The sequence below is a fragment of the Panulirus ornatus genome, chromosome 2 (assembly GCF_036320965.1).
Source record: "Panulirus ornatus isolate Po-2019 chromosome 2, ASM3632096v1, whole genome shotgun sequence".
Classification (NCBI taxonomy): Eukaryota; Metazoa; Arthropoda; class Malacostraca; order Decapoda; family Palinuridae; genus Panulirus; species Panulirus ornatus.
The window spans coordinates 26155615-26170866 of record NC_092225.1 but is presented as its reverse complement, the minus strand read 5'-3'; the positions used below and the strand labels follow the sequence as shown (position 1 = coordinate 26170866).

The 15252-nt window shown below is 42.9% G+C and overlaps 4 non-coding genes across 4 annotated transcripts; 3 read left to right on the top strand and 1 right to left on the bottom strand.

Annotated features, from left to right (window-relative positions):
• Positions 1–808: 808 nt before the first annotated feature.
• TRNAQ-CUG (transfer RNA glutamine (anticodon CUG)) lies at positions 809–880 on the top strand. The gene has a single exon. It is a non-coding gene; the product is annotated as a tRNA-Gln (tRNA).
• Positions 881–4543: 3663 nt separating this feature from the next.
• TRNAW-CCA (transfer RNA tryptophan (anticodon CCA)) lies at positions 4544–4615 on the top strand. Its single transcript has one exon. It is a non-coding gene; the product is annotated as a tRNA-Trp (tRNA).
• Positions 4616–4990: 375 nt separating this feature from the next.
• TRNAT-CGU (transfer RNA threonine (anticodon CGU)) lies at positions 4991–5063 on the bottom strand. The gene has a single exon. It is a non-coding gene; the product is annotated as a tRNA-Thr (tRNA).
• A 3804-nt stretch (positions 5064–8867) lies between these two features.
• TRNAA-UGC (transfer RNA alanine (anticodon UGC)) lies at positions 8868–8939 on the top strand. Its single transcript has one exon. It is a non-coding gene; the product is annotated as a tRNA-Ala (tRNA).
• Positions 8940–15252: the final 6313 nt, after the last annotated feature.

Below are 15252 nucleotides of genomic sequence, written 5' to 3'. Positions count from 1 at the left end.
CGTTTTCTTCCCTTCTAATGATATAAAGCCTCAGCTTGCCTCTACCTTTTAATAATTCAACGGTGTTTAAAAAGTTACAACCCGGACATTAAACGTTCGTTGGGTTAAATACATCATAATGAATTTATCGACGAACTCTCTGGATATCCATACCATTGTAATTGGACAGTTATTTATTCATTTATTTATCTACGTAATAACAGCAGATAATCGTTAGAATACAGCGGCAGTTTACAGGCAAACACATAAATCAGACGCAAGGCGTTTCGGGCGGCAAACTTAACGCCATTTCACACCGACTTGTCTGGCGACACATGGCAGATATATAGAGAGTATAAAGATGTACTTTATTCCTGACACCATCACTAACCATTACGACACCGGTGGAGACAGTGCACCTACGTGTGATCCTCACTATAAAACACAGTGTACCACCTGAAATACGCTACTTAAGCCCGGTAAGTATTAAGTCTAAGTATTGATGTGGCGCGCGCAACGCGAGTCTGGCTCTGACAATATTTTTCATTTGTTATTTGAACTAATCTTAAAACATACTTCTCAGTGCAGCCTGATATTAATGTATATATATGTGCGCATGGTAATTATCATCATTCAGTACTGAAAGGAATTACGATTATAACTTCTTAATGTATAATGTATATGCAGCATTATAAATGCTTTTCTGTTGCTAAGAATATCTTCAAATTTCAACTGAATTGTCAGTCGAATCACATACACACACACACACATATATATATATATATATATATATATATAATTAAGCTTCATTCCTACATTGCTATACACCGGTCCCATGGTGTAATGGTTAGCACTCTGGACTCTGAATCCAGCAATCCGAGTTCGAATCTCGGTGGGACCTTGCCCTATCTTTTTTTTTTCTCCTTGCCAGGGAAACAATAACTTTTAACAAATCTTAAAAAAAAAAGGTGAAAAGTTTGTGTATGTACCTACGACATACTTTTTTTTTTACCATGAGACAATACCTACCCACACGTTCCAACGAAACGTCTCCGTAAGAGAATGCTTGTACACGAGTACCTACGGCAAAAATTTTACACAGTTCTTACGTCTAGATTTTACACAGTACTTACGTCTAGATTTTACACAGTACTTACGTCTAGATTTTACACAGTACCTACGTCTAGATTTTGCCAAAAAGGTGAGGCGAGCGGGTAGTGGACACCTCATGGAAATATGGGATTATGAGTAATATAACCCCCTTCCCTCTTCTGCCTTATACGAGAGAGTTCACTTTATCACAGAAACATGAGAGACTCGTCATATATATATATATATATATAATGATCTCCTTGCCCATAAAAACCGTGCACTTTCTCACATAGGAAGTTTCTCCTCTTGTTGAAATTCATATATTTTGTTAGAAGTTAATCATTTATTTTTTGTTATGCATTTATTTTGTTGAAAGTTATTCATTTACTTTGTTGGTAATCGTTTCTTTTGTTGTTATTCATTTATTTTGTTGGAAGTTATTCATTCATTTTCTGTTGAGTTCTTCATTTAGAGCGAGACCGGTCTGTTGTTCATTTCCTTCTCCCAAGTTTCTCTGTTCCTCCTTTTCTTATCCTGGTATACTCTCTCCTCGCTCCATTATACAGTACCTCACTGGTGCTGGCTGGCTGCAGTGTCGCCTTTATCCTTGTCACTGCTCTCATCTCGAAGTTCCTTTCCAATTCGATAATTTTTTCTACTCCATTCTTTCCTCTTTCTTTCACATTCCCTCCGTAACTGTGGCGTGAGGTACCCACATCCTTACTTCTTTGCAAATTTCACAGAACTACTAAACACAGAGCCCTGGTTCCTGGCTGGTGAACTCCATTTCCCAATCTATGTTACCACAGGAACTGCTGATGTTTCTGTAGTTTCCAGGATTATCATCACTTTTAAGTCTTAGTCTCACACTCCAAACTTTTAACATCTTTATTCACTACATAGTTATGAGAGAGCTTTACACGAAGACCTTTTTTCATATTGGTGAACCACATATAACATTTTCAATTTCCAATATTCAATGATTCTTATAAGTTCACTGACACAGTACTGGTTATTTCCCTGTACGCATTCTCAAAACTTGTCTCCCTGAGAATCCAATTCTCCAAGTCTGTCTCTTAATAACTGAATCTCTCATTGTAGGTGCTTTACTGTCTCTATAGAGTAAGTGTTTCGCTGCTTAATGTACCTTCCTGATTGTTCTATCACTGTTGTAAATGTATATTTGTCCTGGGTCGTTAAAAATTCCTTGGAGGGTTATATAACATGGCTATTATGTATTACTCCCCTAAACTTACTCTTCACGTTATGTACTGTCTGAATGAGCTAATCCTTCCTCTCTTTTGTCTTCTCTTTCAGTCCTTACAATCACGTAATCCTTTAGGCAAAACAAGAGAGATCTCATGTCGTTAGTTTTGTTTCCACGACTCCAATAATATCAGGTGCTCTATCCATTCTACGATACGACTCAACAATCTCAGGTGCGCTTTCCATTCTACGATCCATGACTCAACAAACTTAGGTGTACTTTCCATTCTACGATCCATGACTTGCCTATACCGGGTGCACTTTCCATTCTACGATCCATGACTAGCCAATACCGGGTGCACTTTCCATTCTACGATCCATGACTCAACAAACTTAGGTGCGCTTTCCATTCTACGATCCATGACTCGGCAATACCGGGTGCGCTTTCCATTCTACGATCCATGACTCGCCAATACCGGGTGCGCTTTCCATTCTACGATCCATGACTCGCCAATACCGGGTGCGCTTTCCATTCTACGATCCATGACTCGCCAATACCGGGTGCGCTTTCCATTCTACGATCCATGACTCGCCAATACCGGGTGCGCTTTCCATTCTACGATCCATGACTCAGCAATACCAGGTGCACTTTCCATTCTAATATCTTAGACTTCCCCCATTTTAATATCTTTGACTTCCCTCTCTCTTTCATTAACTATCAATCCATCAACAACTCAAACATTACTCTCAGTCTGCTACTACCATCTCGCAAGACTCCTGCCCTCTCTGCTACGCTGGCTGGGCTGCTCTGTCCTCTTGCCTCATTTGGTGCTTCCAGTCTTTCGCCTTCTGACTGTATTCTTAGTTTCTTTTTTCTTTCTTTCTTTCTTATCTTCCCCAATTTTCCTTCGAGTTATCACATTTGATGAATTCACAAATGAACTCGACCATTCTTTTTAAGTTCCTCTGCTTGCCTGGCTACATCCTGGCTAGATGACTGTTCCTCTGCTTGCCTGGCTACATCCTGGCTAGATGACTGTCTCTCTGATTGCCTGGCTACATCCTGGCTAGATGAGTTCCTCTGCTTGCCTGGGTACATCCTGGCGAGATGACTCCAAGTAAAACGTAACCATGAGAGAGAGAGAGAGAGAGAGAGAGAGAGAGAGAGAGAGAGAGAGAGAGAGAGAGAGAGAGAGAGAGAGAGAGTTCTAGAGAAACTCCGTGTGGGTTGTAGACTAGGCCAGCACGGGGAGAAGCCGTCCGCCTCACCTTATGGATAATCAAAAAAAAAAAAAAAGAAAATTTGGTTGTGGGTCCTTCAGGACGTGGGGTCTGCATGTGGCCAGTGCCCTGATGACTAGCCAAAGGGTTCACCATCTTGCCTCAATAACAGTAATATGAAATAAAGCGATCACAACCCGTCACTTACTCCTGGCATATCATTGGGTGTAACACACACACACACACACACACACACACACACACACACACACACAAATTATAATAGAGTTAATAAGTGTCACATGACGACAAAGTTGTGACCAGCTGCCTCCTACCGCACTAAGGCACACCTTGATCACAAGTGTGGCCCCTTGAATATGATAGCCTTGAGCCTGTCATTTGACCCTTAGGGTAAGCGACAAAGGGCAGGCTATCGTCGTCAAGGGCCGTGCCACCGTGCTCAAGGGTAATAATACCCTCTTGCTCAAAGGGTGGCTCCGCGGTGCTTTAAGGGCCTGGCTGTTCAGCTCAAAGGCTGATGGACTAGTATCAAAGGCTGGTGGACTAGTATCAAAGGCTGATGAACTAGTATCAAAGGCTGGTGGACTAGTATCAAAGGCTGGTGGACTAATATCAAAGGCTGATGGACTAATATCAAAGGCTGGTGGACTAGTATCAAAGGCTGGTGGGCTAGTATCAAAGGCTGGTGGACTAGTATCAAAGGCTGGTGGACTAGTATCAAAGGCTGGTGGACTAATATCAAAGGCTGATGGACTAATATCAAAGGCTGGTGGACTAGTATCAAAGGCTGGTGGACTAGTATTAAAGGCTGGTAGACTAGTATCAAAGGTTGGTGGACTAGTATCAAAGACTGGTGGACTATTATCCAAGGCCACAACATCGTAGCCAAGGGGCGTCATCTTTATCTACCCTCGTAATGAAGGGGGTAACTCAAGTCCTTTAATCATCGAACTAACCCATCGGACATAATAACGTCTGACCGACCAATTACAGTAAGTTGCAAAATGACCACTTAGCACTGGCGGGCCTCGTGGCGCAATGGTAGCGCGTCTGACTCCAGATCAGAAGGCTGGGTGTTCGAGTCACTCCGGGGTCAAGAACTCTTTTTTTCCCTCTCTTTTTTTTCCCCCCCTGTTGATAGTGTTAATGTTGTTGTAGTAGTAACGTGGGATTCTGGTCTTTCTGAATTTCAAAGTCTTCCACAACACGAAGGGTGTAATATACTCTAAAAATATAAATAAAGAAGTCTCACGGGATCCTGAATACAATTATAGACATTTTGATCCCACATTCTTCGTCTTTCTCATCTTCTGGCAAATGTTTCACCGCAAAATAATTGGCTTCTAATCATCTCTTTGTAAGTCATACGTCGTTCTTTTTTTTTTTCCCCAGGCGATTCTGAATGTAGGTTTCTGGACATATATAACCCTTTAACATTACTACTACTTCTGCTTCTTCTGGACATAAAATATGCCCCCTGTGAGATTCGAACTCACGACCCCTGGTTTACGAGACCAGTGCTCTTACCACTGAGCTAAGGAGGCTACCGAAAGAGACGAAATACGGAAATTAGAAATTATTTTCCGACACACACACGACGCCCAGTCACGATCATACTCCATTACTGTGAAAATAACACTAGATGGTTAACACCTGGCTTCAGCAGACACTTTCCTCCGCGATGCAAAACATTACGACTCCACAATTCACAAGTCCTGAGAAAAATATGTATATACTTTATCAGAGTATTAACAAGTTTTGTAATAAATCATTTTCTTTTTTTTTTGACGTTAACAAACCTCTTGATTGTTTTGTTTACTCTCGTTAGCAACCAAGGTATGACTGGCCCTTGTGGGTCTTGGTGGTGCTCAAGGGCTGCTGGCTCTGTTAAAGGGTTGTAGGAGTGCTCTGGGGCTGTTGTCTTAGTGTTAATGGGGTGTAAGTCCTGCTCAAGGGCTGTGTTAATGGGGGTGTAAGTCCTGCTCAAGGGCTGTGTTAATGGGGTGTAAGTCCCGCTCAAGGGCTGTGTTAATGGGGGTGTAAGTCCTGCTCAAGGGCTGTTAATGGGGGTGTAAGTCCTGCTCAAGGGCTGTGTTAATGGGGGTGTAAGTCCTGCTCAAGGGCTGTGTTAATGGGGGTGTAAGTCCTGCTTACGGGCTGTGTTAATGGGGGTGTAAGTCCTGCTCAAGGGCTGTGTTAATGGGGGTGTAAGTCCTGCTCAAGGGCTGTGTTAAAGAGGTGTAGGTTCTGCTCAAGGGCTATATTAAAGAATTATAGGACGTGCTCGAGGGCCGTGTTAAAGGATTGTAGGACGTGCTCAAGGGCTGTGTTAAAGGATTATGGGACGTAGTCAAGGGCTGTGTTAAAGGATTGTAGGTCGTGCTCAAGTCATGTACCGTTGTGCTTAAAGGGATGCGCCGTCGTGCTCAAGGGTCGTACCGTCTTGTTGAAGAGGTCGAGAGTTTGTAACTCTCTCTCTCTCTCTCTCTCTCTCTCTCTCTCTCTCTCTCTCTCTCTCTCTCTCTCTCTCTCTCTCTCTCTCTCTCTCTCTCTCTCTCTCCTACTTTTCCCACATGTGGGCTGCTGGCATTCAGCCCCACAAACACACACACACACACACTCAACCACATACGTAAAGCTTGACAAGTGACTCAAACACTTCGTTACTTGCTACTTTATATATATTTCCCTGTAAGTAATTACCGACTTGTACAGTATGGGGAACAGAGAGTTCTGTACTCATGGAGCACCCTCGTCTCTTGAAGTATTTCTATTACCTAACCATCCCTCTGAGCTTCCGTTTACCACAGGCATTCACCGTTCCCTTGATTCACGTCTTCCATTCATCCACCACTTTATGCTATAAAGGTACTTCTCTACATATTTTGGAACGAATTTCTTGCTTCATTTCACGTTATGTCCTCTGGTCAATCAATACCTACAGCTTTCTACGAACTGTTCGGTGTCTACATCATCAATCTGGTTCAAAATCGTACGAGGGTGCGATCAGGTTACCCCTTTGTTCTTCTGTCTTCCTCGGTGGGTAAGTCGAAAGCCTCTATGACTTTCCCTGTCCATACATCAGCTCTTAATTCTGGCACGACCATTGTTGACCTTCACTGGACATTCTCTTGCGGCTCTCTTTGTGCTGCTTTAGGTAAGGTGACCCAAAAACCCGAGTGGCACACAGAGGGAGCCTGGCTCTCGTGGGTGCCGGGTGGGATAACAAGACTGACTAACCCCCTTAGATCCAGTGCTAAGTTAGGTCCCTCACCACACAGGAGGGTTATCCGCCCTAGAGCATAGGGCCCCAGCACCTCCCGAGTTGCAGGGAAGGTTTAATCTCAAACAACAACATCTCAGACGCACGTTCTCATTCTAGTTTTCACCTAAATGTGAACAACATGATCAATACTTTCTCATCCATGAATTCAAATCCCGCCTCAATATGTGTCAACCGGATTTCTGAACGGCTCTCCAAAGCCAGGACTTTGGCGGTAAAGTTAAGGGACGATGTTGACTCTCAAGACCTCTCTCACACAAAGATTGCTGCAGGCTGTTCCCTGCTCGATGATATCATTCACATCGAAGTCTATTTCCTCATTACTTTACATCTGAAGTTCATCAGTCACCTTTGGAGTCTGCCCACGTCCCCTTGTAAGTTGATGCAATCATTTTCTCGTCAGACCTACGTTCATCAGTCACCTTTGGAATCTGCCGACGTCCCCTTGTAAGCTGATGCAATCATTTTCTCTTCAGACCTCACTCATGTCTTTGGCATCATTTCCAAACATGTTCAGGCAGAGTCCCGTCCTTCTAGCAAGTCTTTCCCATAAATCAAGAAAAACAGTGGTCCTAGGACATGACCCTGCGGCACACCGCCACCAGCGGCGACCTCAACACATTTGGAGAATGCTTCCCTGACTTGTGTCCTCGGTTCCTTAGACTCAGATAACCTTCTCTCCATCAATGGAGTCTCTCCCTTATTCCTGCCTGAAGATAAGAGCTTCTTTACCTTCCTCCTGTATGATGCAGGGTCAAATGCTTTCTGGCACTCCAGATACCCCCATTCCACACAAGACATCCTCCACTGTGGTAAGAGCGATGCAGTAATCTTTTTCTTTCTTTTCTTTCTTTTTGGCAAAATGTCGTCGGAGCTCGTTGACAAGTACTATTTCATTCTTGTCGGGTTTAAAGTCTTGATCCTCACTTCGCATGTCATATCCCCAGTTGTAATGCTAATGGCGTGACTCTCCTCGGAACTAAATCACATTGAACTGGTCTCACCCGAGTTCTACAAGCGCACCACTAGAAATAAGCCTCTTTTATGGCTCCCTTTAGCACTCCTTTGGCATAGTAAGGTCTACTCTTTTTATTCATCGGTGTATCGTCATACGGCCAGTATATAGCCTAAATTAATCATATCTATCCACTGGTGTGTAATGTGATTACATATTTGTATTGTACGGGGTGGGAGTTTCACACTCGTAGAGCCCCCATCTCTTGGCCATTCTATTATCATACAGCTTCTTATGTTTAAATTATGCAGTCTGCATAACCCACTTCCTCAATCACTGTTTCATTCATACACCACTCATACTATAAAAGTGCTTCTTAATATCCATTTTAACCCACGTCCTCAATCACTTTCATTCATGCACCACTCATCCTATAAAAGTGTATCTTATCCTTTTTAATTAGTCTTTTTTACTTAATTCCCTGTTATGTTCCCTGGCTGCTCTATCCCTACATCTCTCGAAGAACTGTTTACAGTCTACGTAATCGATGTTCCAAAAATTTAAAGCTTGAGAGATCAGGTCACTCCCACAATCTTTCCCTGATAACAAGCTTACTTAATTCTGGCATCATCTTTGTTGCCCTCCTCTCTACCTCCTCTATTAGCTTTTTGTGCTTCTTTAGGTGCTGTGACCAAACTTGAGAAACCTCTCTCTTCAATAAAATTCTGTAGTTTCAAAATGCCAATTTGAGGGGGAGACCTGCTAACCAATCTTCTTAACTTAAAAGATCTCATTTAACACATTACGAACTACGGGGCCGGGCCTAACCAAAAGTTTTAATATCATCAACATTTTTTTACGGATTTCGGCAGAACCCTCAGCGGAACACAGGATCTGAGAAATTATTACCATATTTCCATAATATGACTTGCAAGGTACGGGTGTTTACCTTACCATCGCTCTTTACCAGCACCGACTGATCAAACAACACCTGACACACATCACAGACTATCGAACTTCGTATCACAAAGTAGATTCCTTAAAGTAAAAAAAAAAAAAAAAAAGTATTCAACTAAGGATTTTCTGGCTTTGCTCTCCTCTCATAACATCGGGGGTGTAGCTCAGTGGTAGAGCGTTCGCTTTGCATGTGAAAGGCCCCGGGTTCGATCCCCGGCACCTCCATCACAATAGGATCCGATGGATTACTCTTTTCTTTTTTTTCACAGAGATGCTTCACTTTGCAAGCGGTCATCGCAGGAATCTCGATGCCAGGAGGGGAATTTATGACCGGCATATATACCCGGTGTGTCGAATCTACCCTACTAAAAATAGGTGAAATATTTATAGTACAAATCAGTCCGACATTATGTGCATCGCTTGGTTGTTTACCCATACTTAAATAAGATGCCTAAGGTGAGTAAAACCGTACCCGAAGCAAGGAAGTTTCAGAACAGGATTCTCCCTGAAAACGAGTGAAGTTGCAAGGCTGTATGTACATGAAGCCAGCGACGACAATAAATCTATAAACACGTTAGAGGAAAAATGGAAGAGACATCATCTCAAAGAGACTCAACCAGGCCGATCATAAGCAGTTCTGTCAGACAGGTTGGAACTAGTCGACTGGCAGATATAAGACCAATAACATCTGCCATGATGTGAAGAAATTCTTCATCCGTTATGCCCGACGAGTGACAGCAAGCCCAAATGAATAATGCAGAGGAAGGAGGAGAAACATCTGAGGACAGGAGACATGATGGTCTATGAAGAAGGCACTTGTTGTATGGCTGAAGCAGTGGCCTGGGGTTATAATATTGCGAAGAAATGTGCAAAAAAAAAAAAGCACGACAAAAAAAAAATTAAGATACTTAAGAAAGGCCGAGCCTGATATATGCACATTACCCTTCCATTAGGGTCACACAGGTATGCAGATAAACAAACTCATGACAAGCTGTACCGCTCTTAATTCTGTGCAAGTGTTTCAAGGACTCGAGTGCCAAGAGAATGTGTGTACTCCCTTGTCCTAGGGTGCAAAAAGGTTATCCATCATAGGTACTACACACGAGGAGGGCAGACAGGCGGCCAACCACTCCAGCAACACATAACCGCATCCCTTCCAACATGGCTTGGCAGATGAGACCGTCTCGGGTGCACTCGCTGTGGTAAGCTCAAGTCCAACGCCAAAAGCACCTCAGTTGATTACGTTCTCCGTGACTGAGGAGGAAGATGGGAAGGAAGAGTCCGCATTTCACTTAATTCTTGGTGGCTTCCTGGTGGGCTGAGGGCGACATATTTTATGAAAGTTGACCGTATTCCAACCAACTGCCGAGCGCGAGGGGATGTAGCTCAAATGGGAGAGCGCTCGCTTAGCATGCGAGAGGTACGGGGATCGATACCCTGCATCTCCAATCATTCTTTTCTTTCCGGAATAATTCTTTCTTTTAATATAAGCTTGGCTACCCCATATCTTTAATCATGTCATGGACTCTCTCCACATAATCTAAAGCAAGCAAACTGTTGCCCCTTCTCACTCGACATACTTGTATGTAACACTAAGTGTTCCTTAAAGGTCGTTAATCTATTTCACTAAAACAGCCCCAGTGTTTTTCCTCTTCCTTTCCAAATAACTAAGACAACAATGGCGATCTCCCTCACTGGTACCAGGGCACGAAAATGGGGTTACTTACACAGAAGCAAGAGCTCTTCCCAAGCTAAATAAATAACTCCATTGAATAATACCATGCCAATCTTAACCCCATTGAATAATACCATGCCAATCTACGTCGTCACAAATAATACCCTTACTCTCAGCAAGTGGCCAAAAACCAGTTACTCTTGAACACACACGCAACCTTCAGACGGGAAAAATATTTATATTGACGGCTTCCTCAACCCTTCTGCCGAAGGGAGGTCTTGAAGTCCAGCCACTGCAAACCAACCTAATAGTACAATAGGAGAGAAGAATGTCAGGGAAATTTTATGAAACATTTTCCTAACAATCACGAGCTGCCCTTCGCCCTACACACTCTGGGACGAGATTGTAACATGCTTGTCACTCGAGCAAGATAAAAAGAGCTGTAAGCTGCACCGGTGATGGAATTAACGTCGAAATGTAGTGGATTTCCTCTCACGTTGTTCTCTAAGAACATGATAAAGTTGGAGTCTCAGCCAACCTTGTGCTTTGATAATGAGACTGTTGGAACACAATATGGACTGACAAACCAGAGTATAAAAGCTGTTATCAGAATAAAACAAACAAATGTATCTAAAACCGAAATAAGACTGCAAATAAGCACTCGCAAGTCCATTTCATACACACAATACAGAGAGAGAGAGAGAGAGAGAGAGAGAGAGAGAGAGAGAGAGAGAGAGAGAGAGAGAGAGAGAGAGAGAGAGAGAGAGAGAGTGTTTGCTGAAACAGTTCGCACATACGGAGAGGATGAGTGAGTAAAGGTTGACAAAAAGGACATGTATATCAGAAGTGGAGGGGAAACAAAGAAAGGACACATGGAGTAAAAAATGCTTAAGTGGTCATGGTCTGAACATGCAGGAGGATGAACAGAGTGAATTAGAGCGATGTGATATACATGGGGCGACGTGCTGTCAAACGTCTGAGTTAGCATGGGAAGCATCCATGGGAAACAATGGAAAAGTGCGTGGGGCCTGGTTGTGGACAGGTGGTTGTTGTTTCAGTGCATAACGTATGACAGCTAAAGAATAGATTTGTGTGCACAAGGCCTTTTCTTCACCTGTTCCAGACACTACCATGCTAATTACGGTTCACATATTTCCTGCATGCTTAAAGGATATCTGAACAAATGTGCACATTTCATGATCCCTGGTGGTGAACCTTTGACGAAGTACGTATGTAGAGGCACAATGATAAGGAGTCTTTTGGGGGAAATGAAACTCTGTAAACTTACTGTCTTCATGTAAGGAGAATAGGATGTTTCATAATAGTATTCAGATTTAAAAGTGCCTCCATTACCTTATAAAACAGAAAAAATAAGAGAAAGCAGATATCTAGACTCCTTCCAGTGAGTGTTTACCTAAATTCTTCTAATAATAATCATACATTGTCAAATGTACTTACAACAATAACTGGTCTCATTTGAATGTTTTCACTTACCTGATTGTCGTTCACTGCATTTGCAGCTGTGGAACTTTTACTCACTGATATCTACTAATTAGTACTCTACCACACACACCTATAAACTACTAAACTGTACTTAACAGAAAACAGTATCGAAGAAAGTTATCATACCTATATTTTTCTTATATATGTATATCTGCTGTTAGTAAAAAGTTAGACTAACACATAAATTTATTGTCTACCATACATACAGCATATACTATATATGCACAGTGACTGACTGCACAGGTAGAAGAACAAAAATCCATAATGCTCATGGCCAAGCAATGCTTCAATTTTGAAATTTTACAGATTTTAGAAATTAAAGGGCCACAGATTGTGGTCTAAACACGGTGAAACTACCATACGTGTTCTTTTTTGTATATATATATATATATATATATTCATAACATTATACTTGATCGCCGTCTCCCGCATCAGCGAGGTAGCACTGGAAACAGACGAAGAATGGTCCATCGAAGAATGGTTCATCCACTCATATACACACATATATATACACAAACGCCCATACACACACATATACATAGGAACATGTACATACATATACATACACATATACATATTCATACTTGCCTGCCTTCATCCATTCCTGGCACTACTCTGCCCCACAGGAAGCAGCATCACTACCCCACTTCAGCAAGGTAGAGCTACGAAAACGGACAAAAAAAAGGCCACATTCATTCACACTCAGTGGCTAATTGTAATGTGTAATGCATCAAAACCACAGCTCCCTATCCATATCCAGCCCCCACACACCTTTCCATGGTTTACCCCAGACGTTTCACATGCCCTGGTTCAGTCCACTGACAGCACGTCGACCCCTGAATACCACATTGTTCCAGTGCACTCTAATCCTTGCACGCCTTGCACCTTCCGGTATGTTCAAGCCCCAATCGCTCAAAATCTTTTTCACTCCATCTTTCCACCTCCAATTTGGTCTCCCACTTCTCCTCATTCCCTCCACCTCTGACAAATACATCCTCTTTGTCAATATAACACAATATAATTTTTTTTTTCTTTTTTTTTTTTATACTTTGTCGCTGTCTCCCGCGTTTGCGAGGTAGCGCAAGGAAACAGACGAAAGAAATGGCCCAACCCCCCCCATACACATGTATATACATACGTCCACACACGCAAATATACATACCTACACAGCTTTCCATGGTTTACCCCAGACGCTTCACATGCCTTGATTCAATCCACTGACAGCACGTCAACCCCGGTATACCACATCGCTCCAATTCACTCTATTCCTTGCCCTCCTTTCACCCTCCTGCATGTTCAGGCCCCGATCACACAAAATCTTTTTCACTCCATCTTTCCACCTCCAATTTGGTCTCCCTCTTCTCCTCGTTCCCTCCACCTCCGACACATATATCCTCTTGGTCAATCTTTCCTCACTCATTCTCTCCATGTGCCCAAACCACTTCAAAACACCCTCTTCTGCTCTCTCAACCACGCTCTTTTTATTTCCACACATCTCTCTTACCCTTACGTTACTCACTCGATCAAACCACCTCACACCACACATTGTCCTCAAACATCTCATTTCCAGCACATCCATCCTCCTGCGCACAACTCTATCCATAGCCCACGCCTCGCAACCATACAACATTGTTGGAACCACTATTCCTTCAAACATACCCATTTTTGCTTTCCGAGATAATGTTCTCGACTTCCACACATTCTTCAAGGCCCCCAGAATTTTCGCCCCCTCCCCCACCCTATGATCCACTTCCGCTTCCATGGTTCCATCCACCGCCAGATCCACTCCCAGATATCTAAAACACTTCACTTCCTCCAGTTTTTCTCCATTCAAACTCACCTCCCAATTGACTTGACCCTCAACCCTACTGTACCTAATAACCTTGCTCTTATTCACATTTACTCTTAACTTTCTTCTTCCACACACTTTACCAAACTCAGTCACTAGCTTCTGCAGTTTCTCACATGAATCAGCCACCAGCGCTGTATCATCAGCGAACAACAACTGACTCACTTCCCAAGCTCTCTCATCCCCAACAGACTTCATACTTGCCCCTCTTTCCAAAACTCTTGCATTTACCTCCCTAACAACCCCATCCATAAACAAATTAAACAACCATGGAGACATCACACACCCCTGCCGCAAACCTACATTCACTGAGAACCAATCACTTTCCTCTCTTCCTACACGTACACATGCCTTACATCCTCGATAAAAACAATATAATATAATATATAATAAACATATATATTATCCCTGGGGATAGGGGAGACAGAATATTTCTCATGCATTCCCTACGTGTCACAGAGGGCGACTAAAAGGGAGGGAGCGGGGAGCTGGAAATCCTCCCCTCTTGTTTTTTAATTTTCCAAAAGAAGGAAGAGAGAAGGGGGCCAAGTGAGGATATTCCCTCGGAGGCTCAGTCCTCTGATCTTAACACTGACTCGCTAACGCAGGAAGTGGCGAATAGTATGAAATTGGCAGAATGCTTGCATAGTGCCATTGTACAAAGGCAAAGGGGAATAGAGTGAGAGCTCAAATTACAGAGGTATAAGTTTGTTGAGTATTCCTGGTAAATCATATGGGAGGGTATTGATTGAGAGGGTGAAGGCATGTACAGAGCATCAGATTGGGGAAGAGCAGTGTGGTTTCAGAAGTGGTAGAGGATGTGTGGATCAGGTGTTTGCTTTGAAGAATGTATGCGAGAAATACTTAGAAAAGCAAATGGATTTGTATGTAGCATTTATGGATCTGGAGAAGGCATATGATAAGATGCTCTGTGGAAGGTATTAAGAATATATGGTGTGGGAGGCAAGTTGTTAGAAGAAGTGAAAAGTTTTTATCGAGGATGTAAGGCATGTGTACGTGTAGGAAGAGGGGAAAGTGATTGGTTCTCAGTGAATGTAGGTTTGCGGCAGGGGTGTGTGATGTCTCCATGGTTGTTTAATTTGTTTATGGATGGGGTTGTTAGGGAGGTGAATGCAAGAGTTTTGGAAAGAGGGGCAAGTATGAAGTCTGTTGGGGATGAGAGAGCTTGGGAAGTGAGTCAGTTGTTGTTCGCTGATGATACAGCGCTGGTGGCTGATTCATGTGAGAAACTGCAGAAGCTGGTGACTGAGTTTGGTAAAGTGTGTGAAAGAAGAAAGTTAAGAGTAAATGTGAATAAGAGCAAGGTAATTAGGTACAGTAGGGTTGATGGTCAAGTCAATTGGGAGGTAAGTTTGAATGGAGAAAAACTGAAGTAAAGTGTTTTAGATATCTGGGAGTGGATCTGGCAGCGGATGGAACCATGGAAGCGGAAGTGGATCATAGGGTGGGGGAGGGGGGCGAAAATCCTGGGAGCCTTGAAGAATGTGTGG